Source organism: Spermophilus citellus, assembly GCF_964194105.1.
Source record: "Spermophilus citellus genome assembly, chromosome: 6".
In the NCBI taxonomy this organism is placed as follows: Eukaryota; Metazoa; Chordata; class Mammalia; order Rodentia; family Sciuridae; genus Spermophilus; species Spermophilus citellus.
In genome coordinates, this window is record NC_138187.1 from 104,212,581 (window position 1) to 104,229,333 (window position 16,753).

The window sequence follows — 16,753 nt, forward strand, 5'->3', positions numbered from 1 at the left end:
GTTGGCTAGACTCTTTTCAAGATGGTATATTTTGTCTTCATTATCTGACGTTCTGGTTTCTACTTGCTCCACTCTGTTAGTGATACTCTCAATTGAGTTTTTAATTTGGTTTATCGTTTCCTTCATTTCTAGAATTATTGTTTGATTATTTTTTAAAATCTCTATCTCCTGATAGAGATGCTTAACTTCTTCTTTTATCTGTTTATGAAATTCATTCTGGATGTGTTCTTTCGCTGCTTGAATTTGCTGTCTTGTATCCTCCTTAAGGTTCCATTCCATCTGTCTAAGGTGTTCCTTGAGTTCTTTATATGACCATTTTTCTGATGACTCCACGTCCTCCTGAATATTTAGGCTGTCCTGCATTGTTTGTAGTCCTTTTCTTCCTTGTTTTTTGAAGCTGCTCATGTTACTTCTTGTTCTGTTTGACTGCTGGGTTACTGTTTACTCCTATAAATTAATTTGATGTTTGGGAGGAAAGGTATTTGAAGGGAAGGGGTGAAGTCACTAAAGAGAATGAGAGTAGGCAGGTAGAATTCAAGGAAAGGGGGGATAAGAGAAATGAAAAGACTAAAGAAGAAAAAAAATAGGAACTGGAAGTACTTCTGACATGGATCACTGGGCGTCAGCAATGGTGCAGGAAATAGTTTATAATTTGCAATCTGAGTCTGCGGAAGTTCTTGTCTGTCTCAGCTTTTCAGAAGAGCTTTCTTTTATGGATTTTCCATCCGGCCAATGTCTCTGCTCCTCGGCTGGGCAGATCCGACCACAGCATGCTTGGCCGGCAATCGCAGCGACTCACCCACGGCAGCTCCAACCAGCTGTCTGCCCTGGCAAGTTCCGTTTCCTCATCAGCTGTGCGCGCGGCGCTCGGCTGGGGCGCCCGGCGGCTCTGCTCCAGTCTCGCCCTCCCCGGAGCGCCGGGATCAGCTGCGGGCGCCTGTTTCTTTGTTTCTAATCTAAATTTTTCTCTCAGGCCCTTTTATGTTTTTCTATTTCTCATTATGTTTGTTTTGGCTAATCATCAGGAGGCACTACCAACCAAGAATTATTTTTAAATAAATTCTTGCCCTGCAGGTTAGACTCCCATGTTATGCACTGTGTGCCTGCACAGTGCAAGATCCCATTTGGGATTATGAACTCATGTGAGGAGGTTTCCCTTCAATCCAGAGCTGCCATGAGATGGACATGTCTAATTTAATGGAGGTGACACTTTTGAGGTTTTTTTTCCAAGATGTCTCTGGGAACCTTGAAAGATTTTAGTCCTGTTCGAAATTTTCATGTGTGGCATCAAACCAAAGTGATACCTAAGGGCAGAGCTGGTTTACGCCTCTTTGGAATCCTGCTCCTGTTTGCTTTTATGGCCTCAGAGAATTTTCCTTGTTTTCTATCCAACTCAGCCATGCATTCAGTCTTTTAATCCAAGTTTGCTGTGAAACTGTTTAGATATCTAGCCTATAATATTGTTAAACACATACGATCTTTAAAATAATTTGTATTAGTATGTTTTCCTAAATGACCTTAATAGTATTTCATTATAAAAAGTATATCAGAAGTTGTTTGCTAATTTTCCTCCTTGTCAATCTTTTTACTACATTGTTTTTATTTTATTAATTATTTCTTCTAATTAAGTATATATGATAGCAATATGCATTTTGATTCATTATACACAATTGCAGCACAACTTTTCATTTCTCTGATTGTACACTATGTAGAATCACTCCATATGTGCAGTCATACATGTACCTCGGATTATGATGTCCATCTCATTCCACAATCTTTCCCTGCCCCACAGGCCCCCTCCCCACCCTTCTGTCCCCTTTGCCCCATCAAAGTTCCTCCATTTTTCCCATGCCCTCCCCCCGTTATAGTCCAGCATCCACTTACCAGAGAGAACATTTGGTCTTTGGTTTTTTTGGGATTGGCTTACTTCACTTAGCATGATATTCTCCAGCTCCATTCATTTACCTGCAAATGCCATAATTTTATTCTCTTTTCATGCTGAGCGTATTACTTTGTGTGTGTGTGTATATGTATCACAGTTTTTTTTTTATCCATTCATCTATTGAAGGGCATCTATGTTAGTTACACAGTTTAGCTATTGTGACTTGAGCTGCTATAAACATTGATGTGGCTACGCTTCTGTAGTATGATGATTTTAAGTTCTTTGGGTATAGACTGAAGAGTTTGATAGCTGGGTTAAATGATGGTTCCATTCCAAGTTTTCTAAGGAATCTCCATACTGCTTTCCATAGTGGTTGCACCAATTTGCAGTCCCACCAGTAATGTATGAGTGAGAGCCTACATTTTTGGAGCAAATTTTTGCCACATGCACATCAAATAGAGCACTAGTCTCCAGGATATTTAAGGAACTTAAAAAACTTAACACCAAGAGAGCACACAACCCAATAAATAAATGGGCTAAGGAGCTGAATAGACACTTCTCAGAAGAAGATATACATTTGATCAACAAATATATGAAAAAAAAAAAGTTCAACATGTCTAGTAATTAGAGAAATGCAAATTAAAACTACTCTAAGATTTCATCTCATGCCAAGTCAGAATGGCAGTTATAAAGAGTGCAGACAACAATAAATATTGGTGAGGATGTAGGGGAAAAGGCACCTTTATACATTGCTTTTTTAAAAAGAAGGATTACAGTGAATAGATATACATTTCTTACAGTGCACACTTGAATATGTTCCAATGTGTTGAATTGCTAAGCATCACAACATTCCTAAATGTGGAAGCAATATTGATCTTCTTGTTCATGTCCCCCTTTCCCATACTCTCGCAGTCCTGTCTCTCTGAGGTAATCATCACTAAGTCCTGTAGATTTCTGAGACATGTTGACTTCACTCTGATCCAGTGCATTAATCATATCCTATCCCAAATTAATCTCTTGCTTTTACAATGTGAAAAATTTCCCAACATGTCTTCTTTTTCCTTGATATTGTTATTCTGTTACAGTATGATTACCAACAAACTCATAGTAACCTGGAAATGATTGAATTATAACAAACATGTGATTATTAAAGTATGTGATACTCATAATGTAGATATAAAATGTACAAAATAAATATTCAATATATAAAATAGATACAGATATATATGATGTATATGATATATAATATATAGCTAATATATTTAAAATGTAATTTTAAGGGCTGGGGATGTGGCTCAAGCAGTAACACGCTTGCCTGGCAAGCGCGGGGCACTGGGTTCGATCCTCAGCACCACATAAAAATTAAAAATAAAGATGTTGTGTCAAGGGGCTGGGGATGTGGCTCAAGCGGTAGCGCGCTCGCCTGGCATGCGTGCGGCCCGGGTTCGATTCTCAGCACCACATACAAACAAAGATGTTGTGTCCGCCAATAACTAAAAAATAAATATTAAAAAAAAAAGATGTTGTGTCCACCAAAAACTGAAAAATAAATATTAAAAAAATTCTCTCTCTCTCTCTCTAAAAAAAAAAATGTAATTTTAAAATATTCTTTGCCCTCCGTGTTACATAATGCATAATTAACTGCATTTTTTTTCTTTTATGATTAAGTCTAAACTCTTCTTCTTTTGTTACTGGGCAATTGTGTAGGTTCCACCATGAAGATGAATCCTGACCAAATTGGTCTGTTCTTGTGGCAGAAACTTGAATATATTCCTTAATGGTTGTTGTGAAACTTTCTAGCTTTTTGAAGAAAAATAATTTGTTTCAAAATTAACACTTTTAAAATTTTAAGGCTCTTTTGTTAAAGCATTTCTGGCATAATGAAATCCATGATTTTCTATAGTTTTACAAGTCTATGGTTACTTCTGAAATATCAACATGTTGATTCAGAGAAAATATTGATAACTTAAGTTTAACCATTTAGAACTTATAGGTTTTCTGATAATGTCTAAAATCTGCCAACTTATTGATTTTATGCTTTACATGTGTCCTCACATGTACAGTTACCTGGACTTTTGGACAGCTAGGGACATAGAATTGAGCGATTGTGTTCATGTAGAAGGTCTCTGGTTCCTGATCTCTACTCTGATGTTAAGTAGCACTCATTGGTGAGGCATACATCCGTGGCACAGCACAGTGCCCAGGTGTAGCTTCCCCTCTCTATTGCACATGATTGGAATCTTGGGAAGACATTTATAAAGTGCATGAACTTACAAGCAAAGTCATGGCACTCGATGGTGAATAATCTCATCTCTTCTGCCAAATCTGGTAAATTGATAATGTCCCCTTCAGCTTTGAGAATCTCTCTCAGATTTACCTGGATTCTTGGGTTTAAAAGAGTAGCATGAGTAATTAGTAATGACTGTGACATTAAGGAGACATGGTAAGGAGGTAAGGAGGGCTAAGCAGTAGCAAGTATTTTTCTTCCAATTTTCCTCCCTTTTTGTTAATAAATAATTGCTTATATTTGTACATAAGGAATACATTATACTTCATATATTTTGTTACATAAAATGTTTATATGTAAGGAATATTTGTAAAGTTTATAGATATTTATTATTACATATTTAAGGGAAAACCAAACCTAAGTCATTTTTTTAGGGTAAAATTTGATTTCTTTTAATGTGGTTTTGAAAGCTTTAACAATGTGATGTTTTTGTCAAGTCAAGGAAGATGGTTATAAGACATACCAAAAAGCTGTCACAAAATTTATGGAAACATTCTTGTTTAATTATACAGTGGATTTAGGTTTATTTATTGCTAATACAATCAAACAAAATACTTGCCTTCTGGACTTCTCTATTACCATCCATTTCCCCAGATGAAACTTCAGAGCATTCCTGATTCTAACTTTTTAAAAATTCTTTGTATGGACTATCTCTCACTCATTTTTTCCCAACTGTGTTCCCACTCCACCCCTCCACATTATTGCAATAGCTTCCCAACTGATGAATGTGCCTTCAGCCTCTGTTCTCTCTAGTTCATTCCATAGCTACAGCAGTGACCTTGCAGAGGTGCAGGCAAAAGTCTCCATTGCTTTTATAATGTTGTTCAAATCCTGTGTTCTGATTTTCTGTCTATATCAGTTACTGAGAGAAAAGGGTTGAGATTTCTACCTACAAATATCTATTGCCTATTTTTCCATTCAGTTTTTCAGTTTGGAGATTTTTGTCTTTTCTTTGCAGTTTTGCTTGTTCATTTTTGCTTTATGTATTTTGAAGCTGTGTTTTTAGGTACATATATAGTTAGAATTATTGTTTTTCTGTTGAATCAATCTATCATTATATTATGTTCCTCTTTTTTCCTGGTAATATGTCTTACTCTGAAGTCTAAGTTGTCTGATTTAAGTATAGATACTTCAGCTTTATTTTGATTAGTGTTTGCACAGTATGCATCGTCTTTTTACTTTTAAGCTGAGTGTGTTTATATTTTAGGTAGGTTTCTTCTAGAGAGCACAGAGTTGAACTTCATCAAGTCTAACATCCTGGCATGTCATTGTAGTATGGAATAATGTAATTATGGTTGGGTTTAATTTATCATATTTGGATTGTTCATCTACTATTTGTCTTATCTATTGTTTTTCCTTTTTTGCTCTTACCCCTTGTTTCCTATGGGTTAGTTGAGTATTTTTTTTAATATTTAATTTTATTCCCACCATGAATTATAATGCTCTAGATCTTTGTTTTATATTTTCAGTGGCTACTCTAGTGTTTTTCCCTTTTAATTTGTCAAATGAAATTGTAAGAACTTTTTCATTTGGTGCAAGAATTCTACAACAATACACTCTCATTCTCCTTCCTGTGCTTTTTGGTATTGTTGTCATTTATTTCACTTCTATATATATTATAACCAAAATAATATCTTATCCTGCTTTATCTATTTAAGTCAGTTATCTTTAAGGGAATTTTAAAATAAGAAAGAAACATTTCATATTCATTCATGCAAGTAACATTTCCAGCTCTTTTCATTCATTTATATGTTCTTTAACTTAAATATCTAAACATTTAACTAAATAATTTCCTTGAACATTTTACAATATGCCAATTTGCAGATACAGAATCTTTTTAGCATTCATTTCTTGAAAATTTTTATTTATTTTCCTGTTTTGAAAAATATTTTCACTGACTATGGAGCTCTCAGATGTCAGTTGTGCTAGTCATCATTCCATTACTGTGATAAAATATGTGAGACAACCAGTTTAAAAGATCCATGGTCATTGGGTCTTGTTGCTTTGGTCCTGTGGCAGTACAATACATCATGGCTGAATTCATGGAGAAAGAAAAGAGAGAGGGGTGGGTCCCAATATCTCCTTCAAGAGTGTGTGTCCCTAGTGACCTAACTTCCTTCTACTAGACCCATCTCCTAAAGAACATCACCTCCCAGTAGTGCCACGTACTGACAACCAAACCTTTAGCACATGGACCTTTGAGGGACACCTTTTCAAACCATAGCAATAAAGTTAATTTTTTTCTTTTCACACTTTAAGATATTGTTCTCTGATTTTTCCGCTTGCATGGTTTCTGATGAGAAATCTGTATTCATTTTTGATTGCTGTTATAACAATTTATGAGAAACTCAATGGCTTAAAAATAACAATTTATTTTCTTATAATTTTGGTGGTCAGAAACCCAAAATGGGTAAAAGTGATAGTGTTGTTAACAAGGCTGTGTACCTTCTGGAGGCTGCAGGGAAGATTCTATGTCTTTGCCTTTTTTCAGATTCTTCTAAAGAGCATTTGGCTCTGTTTAGGCAGAAAATTTAAATAACGTGTGACTCAATTTTGTACCCATAAAAGTATTTTTAAGCCTTCTTATGCTATTCTAGAGTATCCTTCAAACTTTTGATATTTCAATTCCACTAATAAGGATTTCCCTCTGCTGGGGTCTCTAATAACCATCCTACCCTAGGTCATCCATAGCTTTCCACTCTGGCTCTTCTGACGTCAAACATCTCTTGACCCTGAAAGGGTTTGGGAATTGTACAACTTATTTAATTCCTTGGTTGTTCTTTGCCTGGACTTGTGGCGTTTCTCTGCATACATATGCCACTTTATACCTAGCAAAATGTCAAGAAGACCTCACTATAGACTTCTGACCCTTCTTTTCTGCAAGGATATTTCTTTTCTGGACCTCTGTCCTTCAATTTTCATGCACTTCAACCTCCTTCAACTGTTATTTATTGTGAAAGCCCACAAGCCTTTTTGACTTATGTGGGCTTTCCCTCCCAGGACCCACAGTCTGGAAATTATCTTTACACAGAAATCCAGGAAGATCGAAGGGCTCAACAGAGATCAGAGTCCTGTGCTGCCTGTTGTTCAGTATATGAAAACTGTTATTTAGGTTTTTGGGTTTTTTTTTTTTTTCTTGTGGTGCTGGGGATTGAACCCAAGGCATTGTGCATGCATGACAAGCACTCTACCAACTAAGCTATATCCTCAACCCTGTTATATAGCATTTTTTATCAGGTTTTCCAACTGATTACAGCAAGAGAATAAGTTTGGTCCTTGGGGAGCGCAGAAGTGGAAGTTTCTGTCCACAACTTTGAATGGAGCTCAGATCAATCTCCTTTGCTTTGATCATGATAGCATCCAGACCATAAGAGGCAGGACCTTCCTCTGTGCACAGATCCCATCTTGTTTCCTTTGTGTCTTCTTGACGCTATGGACAGTGGAGGACTTTTGCTTTTGAGCCTTTTTTCTTTCTGTGTTTACCCTCTTCAGTCTCTCCTCCTTGACTTGCTTCCATATTATTCATTGTTTCCAAACTCCAATGCATTGCCTTGTTTTTCCTTCATTGACTTTTCAGAGAAAAGTAGGCAAATGGATGTTTCACTTGACTGAGCTAAGCAGCTCTACATGTTGCAGCTGCAAGAGTCTGAATCCTGTCTCTCTCATTTAGTGTTCCTAATGTCTGGGGCAAGTTTCTTAACTGCTGGTTTCCTGATTGTAAAAGGAATAATTCTAATTCTTTTCCTCTAGCCATGTGTGATTGTAGGTTCTTATACATAAAGAATTAGAATAGTAATATCTGCATCTACCTTAGCATTCCCATCGACACATCTCTATAAACATCTACACACTTTACTATGAATTTCTGTCTTTCCATCTATCATTTTCTTCAAGGAAAAGATTGTAATGATGTGTATTTGTACACGAGCCCCAACAAAGTACTCCAAAAATATACTAGAGGCTCAAATGTTGGTTGAAATACTGTCATGTTCTGTGGTTTCTGTTTCTAGGATTGAAATGCCCTAGCCTTAAAGCATTGCTTTGTCAAGTAAAATTAGGAAGAAAAGCACACATATCAGGCAAAGTTGTTTTTAGTTTTCAGATTTTTCTTCCAAGCAGTTTGTGTTTTCACATTTTGGATCTGCAAGTTGGAATTGTTAGTATTGCTTTTCATATTAAAAGTTCAGTCTTACAACATGCGTTAGCCTATTTTTGGTTAAAAACTCAGAGCTGGGCATGGTGGTGCACACCTGTAATTCCAGAATTTCCGGAGGTGAGGCAGGAGGATAGCAGGTTCAAACCCAGCCTCAGCAAAATTGAGGCACTAAGCAACTCAGTAAGACCCTGTGTCTAAATAAAATACAAAAACAGGCTGGGATTGTGGCTTAGTGGTCGAGTGAACCCCTGAGTTCAGTCCCCGGTACCCAAAAAAAGAAAAAACAACAACAACAACAAAAAAGTTTTGTTTCCTCTGAAAGATCCAAATTTAAGTTCATTTTGGTATTCATGAGTAAGCTGGATTTATCTTCTTCAGTAGAATGATCATTTTTTGATAAAGAAAAGAGATAGAGTTGGTCTTAGATATGTCTGTATTTTTATGCCATGTTAGTGAAAGTCCATCAGATTTTCTTCTTCTGTTTGTAGAACAATGTAGAGCTCTTGGGTATGATTGGCTATAAAAATATGTGGAGTCAACAACAAATTTTCTATTTGAAAATGAACAACTAAAAAGTAAAAAGTACACTGTACTGTCTAAAGAATGTGAAACTCATTATATATGTGTGTGTAAATATATATACAAACACACACACACACACACATATATATACATATACCTTGTTTTTCCATATTGAAAACATTTTTAGGTTTAAAATGAAAATTTAGAAAGAAATTTCACTGAGGATCACTTCAATAAGTAAGTACATCAGGCTGACTGATAATAATGCTTGACTTTCCTGTATTTTAGGTTTGGCTAGAAGCCACATATAGCAAATTTTTGAAGTATGCAACATTTTTTATTGTGTCTATTTCTTGAGTTTTAATTGCAAATGTTTATATTTTATTTATATACAACAATATTTCTATATATAAAAGTGGTGTATATTTCTATTATAAATCTGAGATAATCCTCAGAATTAGCTGAAAAGCATTTAAAAAGACTACATTGCAATTTAATACCTCATAGATACTAGCTTTATTCCTCCCAGGAGTATTCCACATCACTTGTTTTATTGTCCTAAGAACATTTGCAGCACAAAGGAAAGGATGCCCTAAGTCTATTCTTTTGCTATCTAAGGAAAGATATTCTGATAGTCGTACTCTGCCTGACATATATAAACTAACTAAATTTACTTGACTTTTAGTTCATTGTCAAAAGGAGGAGTGTCTCCAAAGCCTGAAAACTAAAGCAATATATCTGCAGTTAAATGACAACTTTAAATGACTCAGAGGAAAGGCACTGCATCTGTCTAAAAAATAACCCATACTGGCTGCACTTAAAAGCAACTGAAATGCACATTCATAGCTAATTATAAACAAAAACTAGTTAACACTTTAAATAAAAGGAAAAATAGCAAAAAGATTTAGAGCCTAGACAAGCAGATGAAAGGGTTCTGAGTTGCTTTCCATCTGATATTACTCAAATGCAACTCTGTCTCCAATTACCTGGGAATATGTGGTATTCCCTCATGAAAGCTCAAGATCAGAAAGGGCGTCCATTCCGTGCCTCTGCTTACTCAGAGTCATTTGGAACAAGTTCAGCAGAAATATTTCACATTGCAAAAGAGTCTGGAGCCAGGCAGCAACTACAGACACTAATCATAGGGTCAAAATAGTAACTTAGTAGGACAGCAACCACCGGGAAATATTTGTGGAGGCAGAGATTTGAGGGAGGAAGTGTTAGTCCTGCGGGAGGAGACATCAGTGAATGCTGTGGTGCTGAGATAGGACCATTAAAATGCTGTTTTAACCAGTTGCATGTTCCATGGCATAGGGTCATGATTGCTAGTGATCTCTGGTGAGATCAGACTTAAAGGAGTGTCTTATACCTTAGTTCTAAAATAAATGAATAGATAGAAAGAAAAGTACCCAAATAAATAAAGGTTGCCTCCTAAAATGTTCGGTGTTTCTCAATTCAGTGTTCTAAGCTTAGGCTTTCCCTGCCCTAAATTGCAGATGTCTAACAGTTGAGATTGGGAGTTAAGAATGACAGTTGTAAGGTTCTCATTAAAATCTAAGGTCCCAGTTTGCTGCTGAAGGAACAGTAATTGACTGACTTCTGTAAGTCTAGTTCTCTACAGTTTTAGTCTATTAAAAAATAAGAGGTAGTAAGTTTCTCTATACAAACCACTTTTTACTGTGCCTTTTTTTCCCCCTTAAATTACTTCACCTTGTTCTTTCCATGGTCAGTAGAGAACCAACTGCTTTCTTGATTCTCACTCTACTACGAATTCTGTTTTCAGTAGACTTATTCTTAGAACATTTTCTTGGCAGTAGATCTCAAATATCAGGACATGAGTAGTTACCATTGTATGTTTAGAATAAGAAGAGCTGCTTCAGAGAAGCATTGCAAATTTTCTTTAAAAATCATTTTTATCTTTTAGATTTTAGCAACTCCTCCTTAAATTTATTAAATTACCATGTAGCAATTTGATTTACTGCTATGTCTTAAAACTAAAAATTCTTAGAAGCTGTTAGTCTCTGCTTATACTTGTAGGCATGGGGAGTAATCTGTGTTAAGTCTATTAAAACAGGTACACACACACATTGAATAGAAAGAAATTTTACAATTATTGCCAGAGTTTGTAAAGTTCTTGGCCATAATTGTTCTGTACTGACATAAAGAAGCACCCTCATTTTATCAAAGTATATCTTTAGTTCTGCATCTAGATTTTTTATAGAAGAATGAAAAAGTGAGATTTGTGGTGCTGCTCAAATGGGAGGCTTTTCACATTTTGGCAGTAACACATCCCTGTCCCTTCTCATAGTAAAAGTGATATGGAAATAAGATGAAGGGAACTTCAGAAAGAGTATTATAATGCACCAGGCAATTTATACATTATCTCATGAATCATCTGCACTACCAAGTTCATCGTACCATTACTCACGATTACCAAGAAATGGAAACAACCCAAGAGTCCATCAATTGATGAATGAATTTATAAAAAGTACATGTACACAATGGGATAATTTTGGCTATAAAAAATTAATGAACTCCTCCTGTAGGACAAAATGAATGGAACTGGAGATCATCATGTTCAGTGAAATAAGCCAGCAGAAAGACATACTGTGTGATTTCACTCAGTTGTGGAATCTAAAAAAATTGATCTCAAACTGGTGGTGACCAGAGCCTGGGGAGAACAGTGGGAGTGAGGACTGGGGCAAGATTGATAATCGGGTACTAATTTACAGTTAGATAGGAGCAAGAAGTTCTGATGTGCTCTTGCACAGTAGAGTGACTACAGATAAAGATAACAACCAGGCTCAGTGCACAAGCCTGTAATCCCAGCCACTCAGGAGTTTGAGGCAGGAGGATAGTGAGTTCAAAGCCAGTCTCAGCAATTTAGTAAGGCACTAAGCAACTCAGTGAGACCCTGTCTGTAAATAAAATATTTTTTTCAAAGATTGGGGATGTGGCTCAGTGGTTAAGAGCCCCTGGGTTCAATCCTTGTCACCAAAGGAAAAAAGATAACATACTATATAGTTCAAAAGGCTAGAAGGAAGGATTTTGAAAATTTTTTGTCATAAAGAAATGACAAATAAGGAGGTAGATATGTTTAACTTGACATAAACATTACACATGAACATGTGTCAAAACGTTATATGATACCTATTAATATGTACAATTTTTATGTTTTTATGTATCAATTAGAAATAAATTTAGGGCTGAGATGTAGCTCAGTGGCAAAGCATTTGCCTAGCATTCACAAAGCCCTGGGTTCAATCCCCAGTTCCCAAAAAGAAAAGAAAAAAAAATCCCACCCCACAAGAAAAATAAATAATGTAAAAAAATAAATAAATTTAGCCGAGCATGGTGGCACACTGCATAATCCCAGCAGCTCAGGAGGCCAAGACAAAATAGGGCTGAGGTTGTGGCTCAATGGTTGAGGGCCCCTGAGTTCAATCTCTCATACCCCCTCCAAAAAATAAAATAAAATTAACAAATTTACTTTCTTCACTTAAAAAAAAAAGTGTGCCAGGTGTGGTAGTATAGGCCCATAATTCCAGCTACTTTGGAGGCTGAGGCAGGAGGATCACAAGATCCAGTACAGCTTCAGTAACATAGTAAGACCCTGTCTCAAAATAAGTAAAAAGGACTGAGAATGTAACTCAATGCTAGAGCGCTTGCCTTATCAAGCACATGGCCCTGGACTCAGTCTCCAGTACTGGGGAATAAAAGAAAGCAACTCAATGAAAAAGTATTATCCTATTTTAATGATTAAAAAAATGTATCAAAGTGATGTTCAGTTATTAGAATCTATCACAATTTAGTGGGCTAAGCTTCAATTCAAACCCAGGTTTTTCTGATTGAAAATCTGATATTCAACACCCAAATATTGTCCCCAATAGGATCCAGAAATTTGAGGCAGAGTGGTAAGGACACATTGCAAGGGAAATAGAGAGTGTAACTTTTGTGGTATCAGATGCAGGAGAGGCAGCTGCCCACAGAGACTTGAACTCTGGCTGGCCCTAGGGCAGAGGAGTTATCAAGCAACTCTGTGGAAGATGGTCAAGGCTACCTAGGAGGCTCTGGCACAGGATGCCCAAGTGATCTGATGCTAACTTGAAGACCACTACAAACCAATTCTGTGCCTATTTGTCTTTTTATGTTCTTCTTTAGCTTTCCTATGGTAATCTTGATTATGATTAGGTTTTTTTGTTGGTCTTTTTTTCTCCTTTTGAGGTGCTAAAGATCAAGACCAGGGCTTTATATGTGCTATGCTAGTGTTCCATCCCTAAGCAACACTCCCAGCCCAGTATTATTGATTGTGAACCACTAGAAAGCTGTAATCCTCATTCAATGTAGCAAAAAAAAAAAAAAAAAAATGAGCTATACATTCTAAAAGAAGGGGGAAACTGATATTATTTGAAATGGAAAATGAAATCTTTTATATCTCATATAATTCATTTAGCATACTTATTTTGATCGGTTTTATCAACAGCAGATTATAAATATGTAGGAAACTGTTGCTAAAAAGAACACTATCTTTCAAAACCATTTGTCATGTGTGGCATTAGAAATTAAATGCAAATAATTTTTGTATTTCTGAAAAAAAAGTGAGGAAGTTAAAAATTCATACTAAGGTATTATGTTGCAGATTTTTAAAATCACCTTATTTTCTATGTGACTTTTAGCAAAGTTGTGATTGGATGTCTGTGCTTATAACAGTGGTGGCACACAGTATGTATAAGTTTTTCCTCAAACTGAAAAGTGCAGTTGGACTAAGATTTTGGTCTGTGCTCCCTAAATGAATGGCAGATTTATTCGTATTTTATTCCAAATTATGTTTTAATTTTCACTGATGAAATAACATTTCAATTTAGTGGATTCATCCGCACTACCTAAAGCAAACACATCCTGCACCAATCACTAAGTGAACATCCTGAGCATGTTTAAAAGAATTGTGGCAACAAAACCTTCATGGTGCATTTATACAAACAGCATGTTGAAAACAGGTATCTCAGTGTGTCCAGAAAAAAAGAATTGCCCCTCAACTTTTCAGAATTTTTTTTCTAAGATTTCCATACAAAGGAAAATCTGTTAGGTTCATTGAATTGTTGACTCTTCATCAAGAGTTGAAAGTCTAATGCTCTTTCTTTGATCTCTAATTGGACTGTTTATCAAAGCTGATTTAGGTTTGAATATACAAATCCCCTAGCTTGAAAATCATGTAAAAATAATGGAGAGTAAAGAATTTTTAAGTAGTCTCTGTTGTTCTAATTTGGCTTTATGATTGCAATATAGCAATTAGGTTTGGTAAAAGGATCTGTTTTTATGTTTTGTTCCTTTGGTACGAATCAATCTTCTGCCACATTGGATCAAAGTGGTATTGTTTGAAAGCCAAACTTGCCATGTACTGAAGTAAGAGCTGTTTTGTTATACATTCAAAAGGAATCATTGTGAATAAGTGAAACCTAGTTTATTCCAATTACCCTAATTTAAGGGCTTATGTTTTCTGGAAAGCTACAAGTTTGTGCTCTCTTTATCTGCATATAAAGTTGAAACATAATAAAATAGAAGTTGACTTAGTTAAACACAATTATGGATTATATCACTTAAACAATTTTAAGATCTTCAATTCTAAAATTTCATAGCACATTTATTGTATCCACTAATTATTGGAGGCGCTATGCTAGATATTTTATGTATATTAACAGATCAATCTGTTTGCCAAAGACCACACAGCTAATTTTAATGACAGAATAAGGAATAGGGTACGTATCTCTAGCATATCATTCTTTTATGTTTTTACGTTTCATAAATAATTTTCTTGAATCTTCTAAAATAGTCCAGAAAGTCTATCTTCCAATCTCAGTCTTATTCTTTGTATTTTAAAAAGATTTGTTTTTAAAAAAATGTCCTTCCTGATAGTGGTAAACATTGTGGTGCTTTTGTTATTTTCCCTTAAACAAACTTTATGTGGTTCTAGAATTGTTTTAGGTAGAAAATCATTTTTTTATGCTGGGTAGGCCAGAGCAGATTTTATAAAACTGGAACCATTTCCAAGTAAAATCATGGAACATTGATTCTGGGTTGTTGTTTTTTTTTTTGTTTGTTTTGTTTTGTTTTGTTTTAAATCTGATTAATGACTGACTTGTAAATTTATATAAACAATCTAAAATACAAAAAGGGAAAGGGAGGAGACAATGGAAATGGGAGAAGGGTAAAGAGGAAAGAAGAAAGGGAGGAAAGAGGGAGGGAGGGAGCAAAGAGATAGTGAGAGAGAGAGAAATCCCTGTTAAATTTTGACAATTCTGGCAAAGAGTGGCAGTATGACACTTAGTTATGACTTTGTAGATACTGCACAGACCTTCGAGAAAACACTGTCCTGAAGTTGTAAAACATTAACCAGCCAAAGCTGTACTATTGTGTTTTAAGTAGTGATAAAGATACTTTGACAATTGCTAAAGAGACCATGGGTTTTCTTTTGTGCACAGTTCCTGGTTTTTAATAATCCATTGGCCCTGCTCCACTTTGTCTTCTGATGTCTCCAAATGGCCCCAAGGGTGGCTCAGAAGGAAATGATTATAAAAAGACCACTTCTTCATTTACTAGTTCCAGGATTTTTAAAATTTGTTCTTTTGTTTTGTTTTGTTTGTTTGTTTACTTTTTATTCTATAGCTCAGTGATTTTCAAACTGTGAGTCACCAACTAGGAAATTAATTGAACAGGTCAAGACTAATTTTTTTTATTCTAATAAAATAGACTGAAAATAGCAGTGTCTTTGGAATTTTTTTCCCCAAAATATAAGTGTGTGTATGTCAGAGAGAGGGGTTGGGGGATGGGGGTAGGTATGGAATAATACATAAAACAGTGTAATGCTAATTTTACACAATGGAATTTGTAGGTGATTTTAAGCAATTTGAAGTATTAATCTCCTTTCCAAATTTGATTTCAGAGTTTGTGTCAGGCTACCATTCTTTGTATTTAAACAAAATTAAAGCAAATAAATTGGTACACTATCACACTACCACAAAAGGGAGAGTTTTAGATAAAATAAGATTATGATTTTTCACTTGTGATCTGTTACAATTGGTACAATCTGAACACAATTGTAAAGAGTTCAGAATTCTCACCATAGCTCCATAGCTAAAGAAGGTTAGATGGTTTCTCTCCCCTCCTTTTTTTTGCGGGGGGGGGGGAGGGAGGGTCCTGGGCATTGAATCTGGGGGCACTTTCCTCCTGAGCCACATCCCCAGCCCTTTTATTTTTTATTTTGAGACATTGTCTCACTAAGTTACTTAGGGCATCACTAAGTTGCTAAGGCAATTTGTAATCCTCAAACTTGTAATCCTCCTGTCTCAGCCCCCCAATTACTAGAATTACAAGCATGAGCCACCACACCCAGCTATGTAGTTTCTTAACTTCATGTTTGTACTTTTGCTTGAGAGAATTATTTTCAGCTAATTATTGACATGTAAACCCTGACACATTTGACGTAAACATAAAATTAGTGTTTTCATTTCTCAAGTTAGTATAAAAATAATACTAATAATATAAACAAATTATTTAGAACCTAAAAATGTTCTAAACTGTATAATCTTTCCAATCATATGACATTTAAGGATTTAAAATCCATACTCAACTTCTGGTTGGAGTACATAAGAATAAATATAAATAAAAGAAACTGGGCATAGTGGCATATACCTGTAATTCCAGGAGGCTGAGACATGAGGATCACAAATTCAAATCCAGCCCCAGCAGGGACTCAGCGAGGAACTAAGCACCTCTGTGAGACTCTGTCTCCAAATAAAATAGGGCTGGGGATGTGGCTCAGTGGTTGAGTACCCCTAAGTTCAATTCCCAGTATCAAAAAACATTAAAATAAATTTCATTTTTTAAATATATTTTGCCTGAGATTATG

The 16,753-nt window shown here is 35.6% G+C and overlaps 1 protein-coding gene across 1 annotated transcript in view; it reads left to right on the plus strand.

Annotated features, from left to right (window-relative positions):
- The window catches only part of FMN2 (formin 2), a 372,575-nt gene that overhangs the window by 284,342 nt on the left and 71,480 nt on the right, over positions 1-16,753 (plus strand). The window lies entirely within an intron of this gene.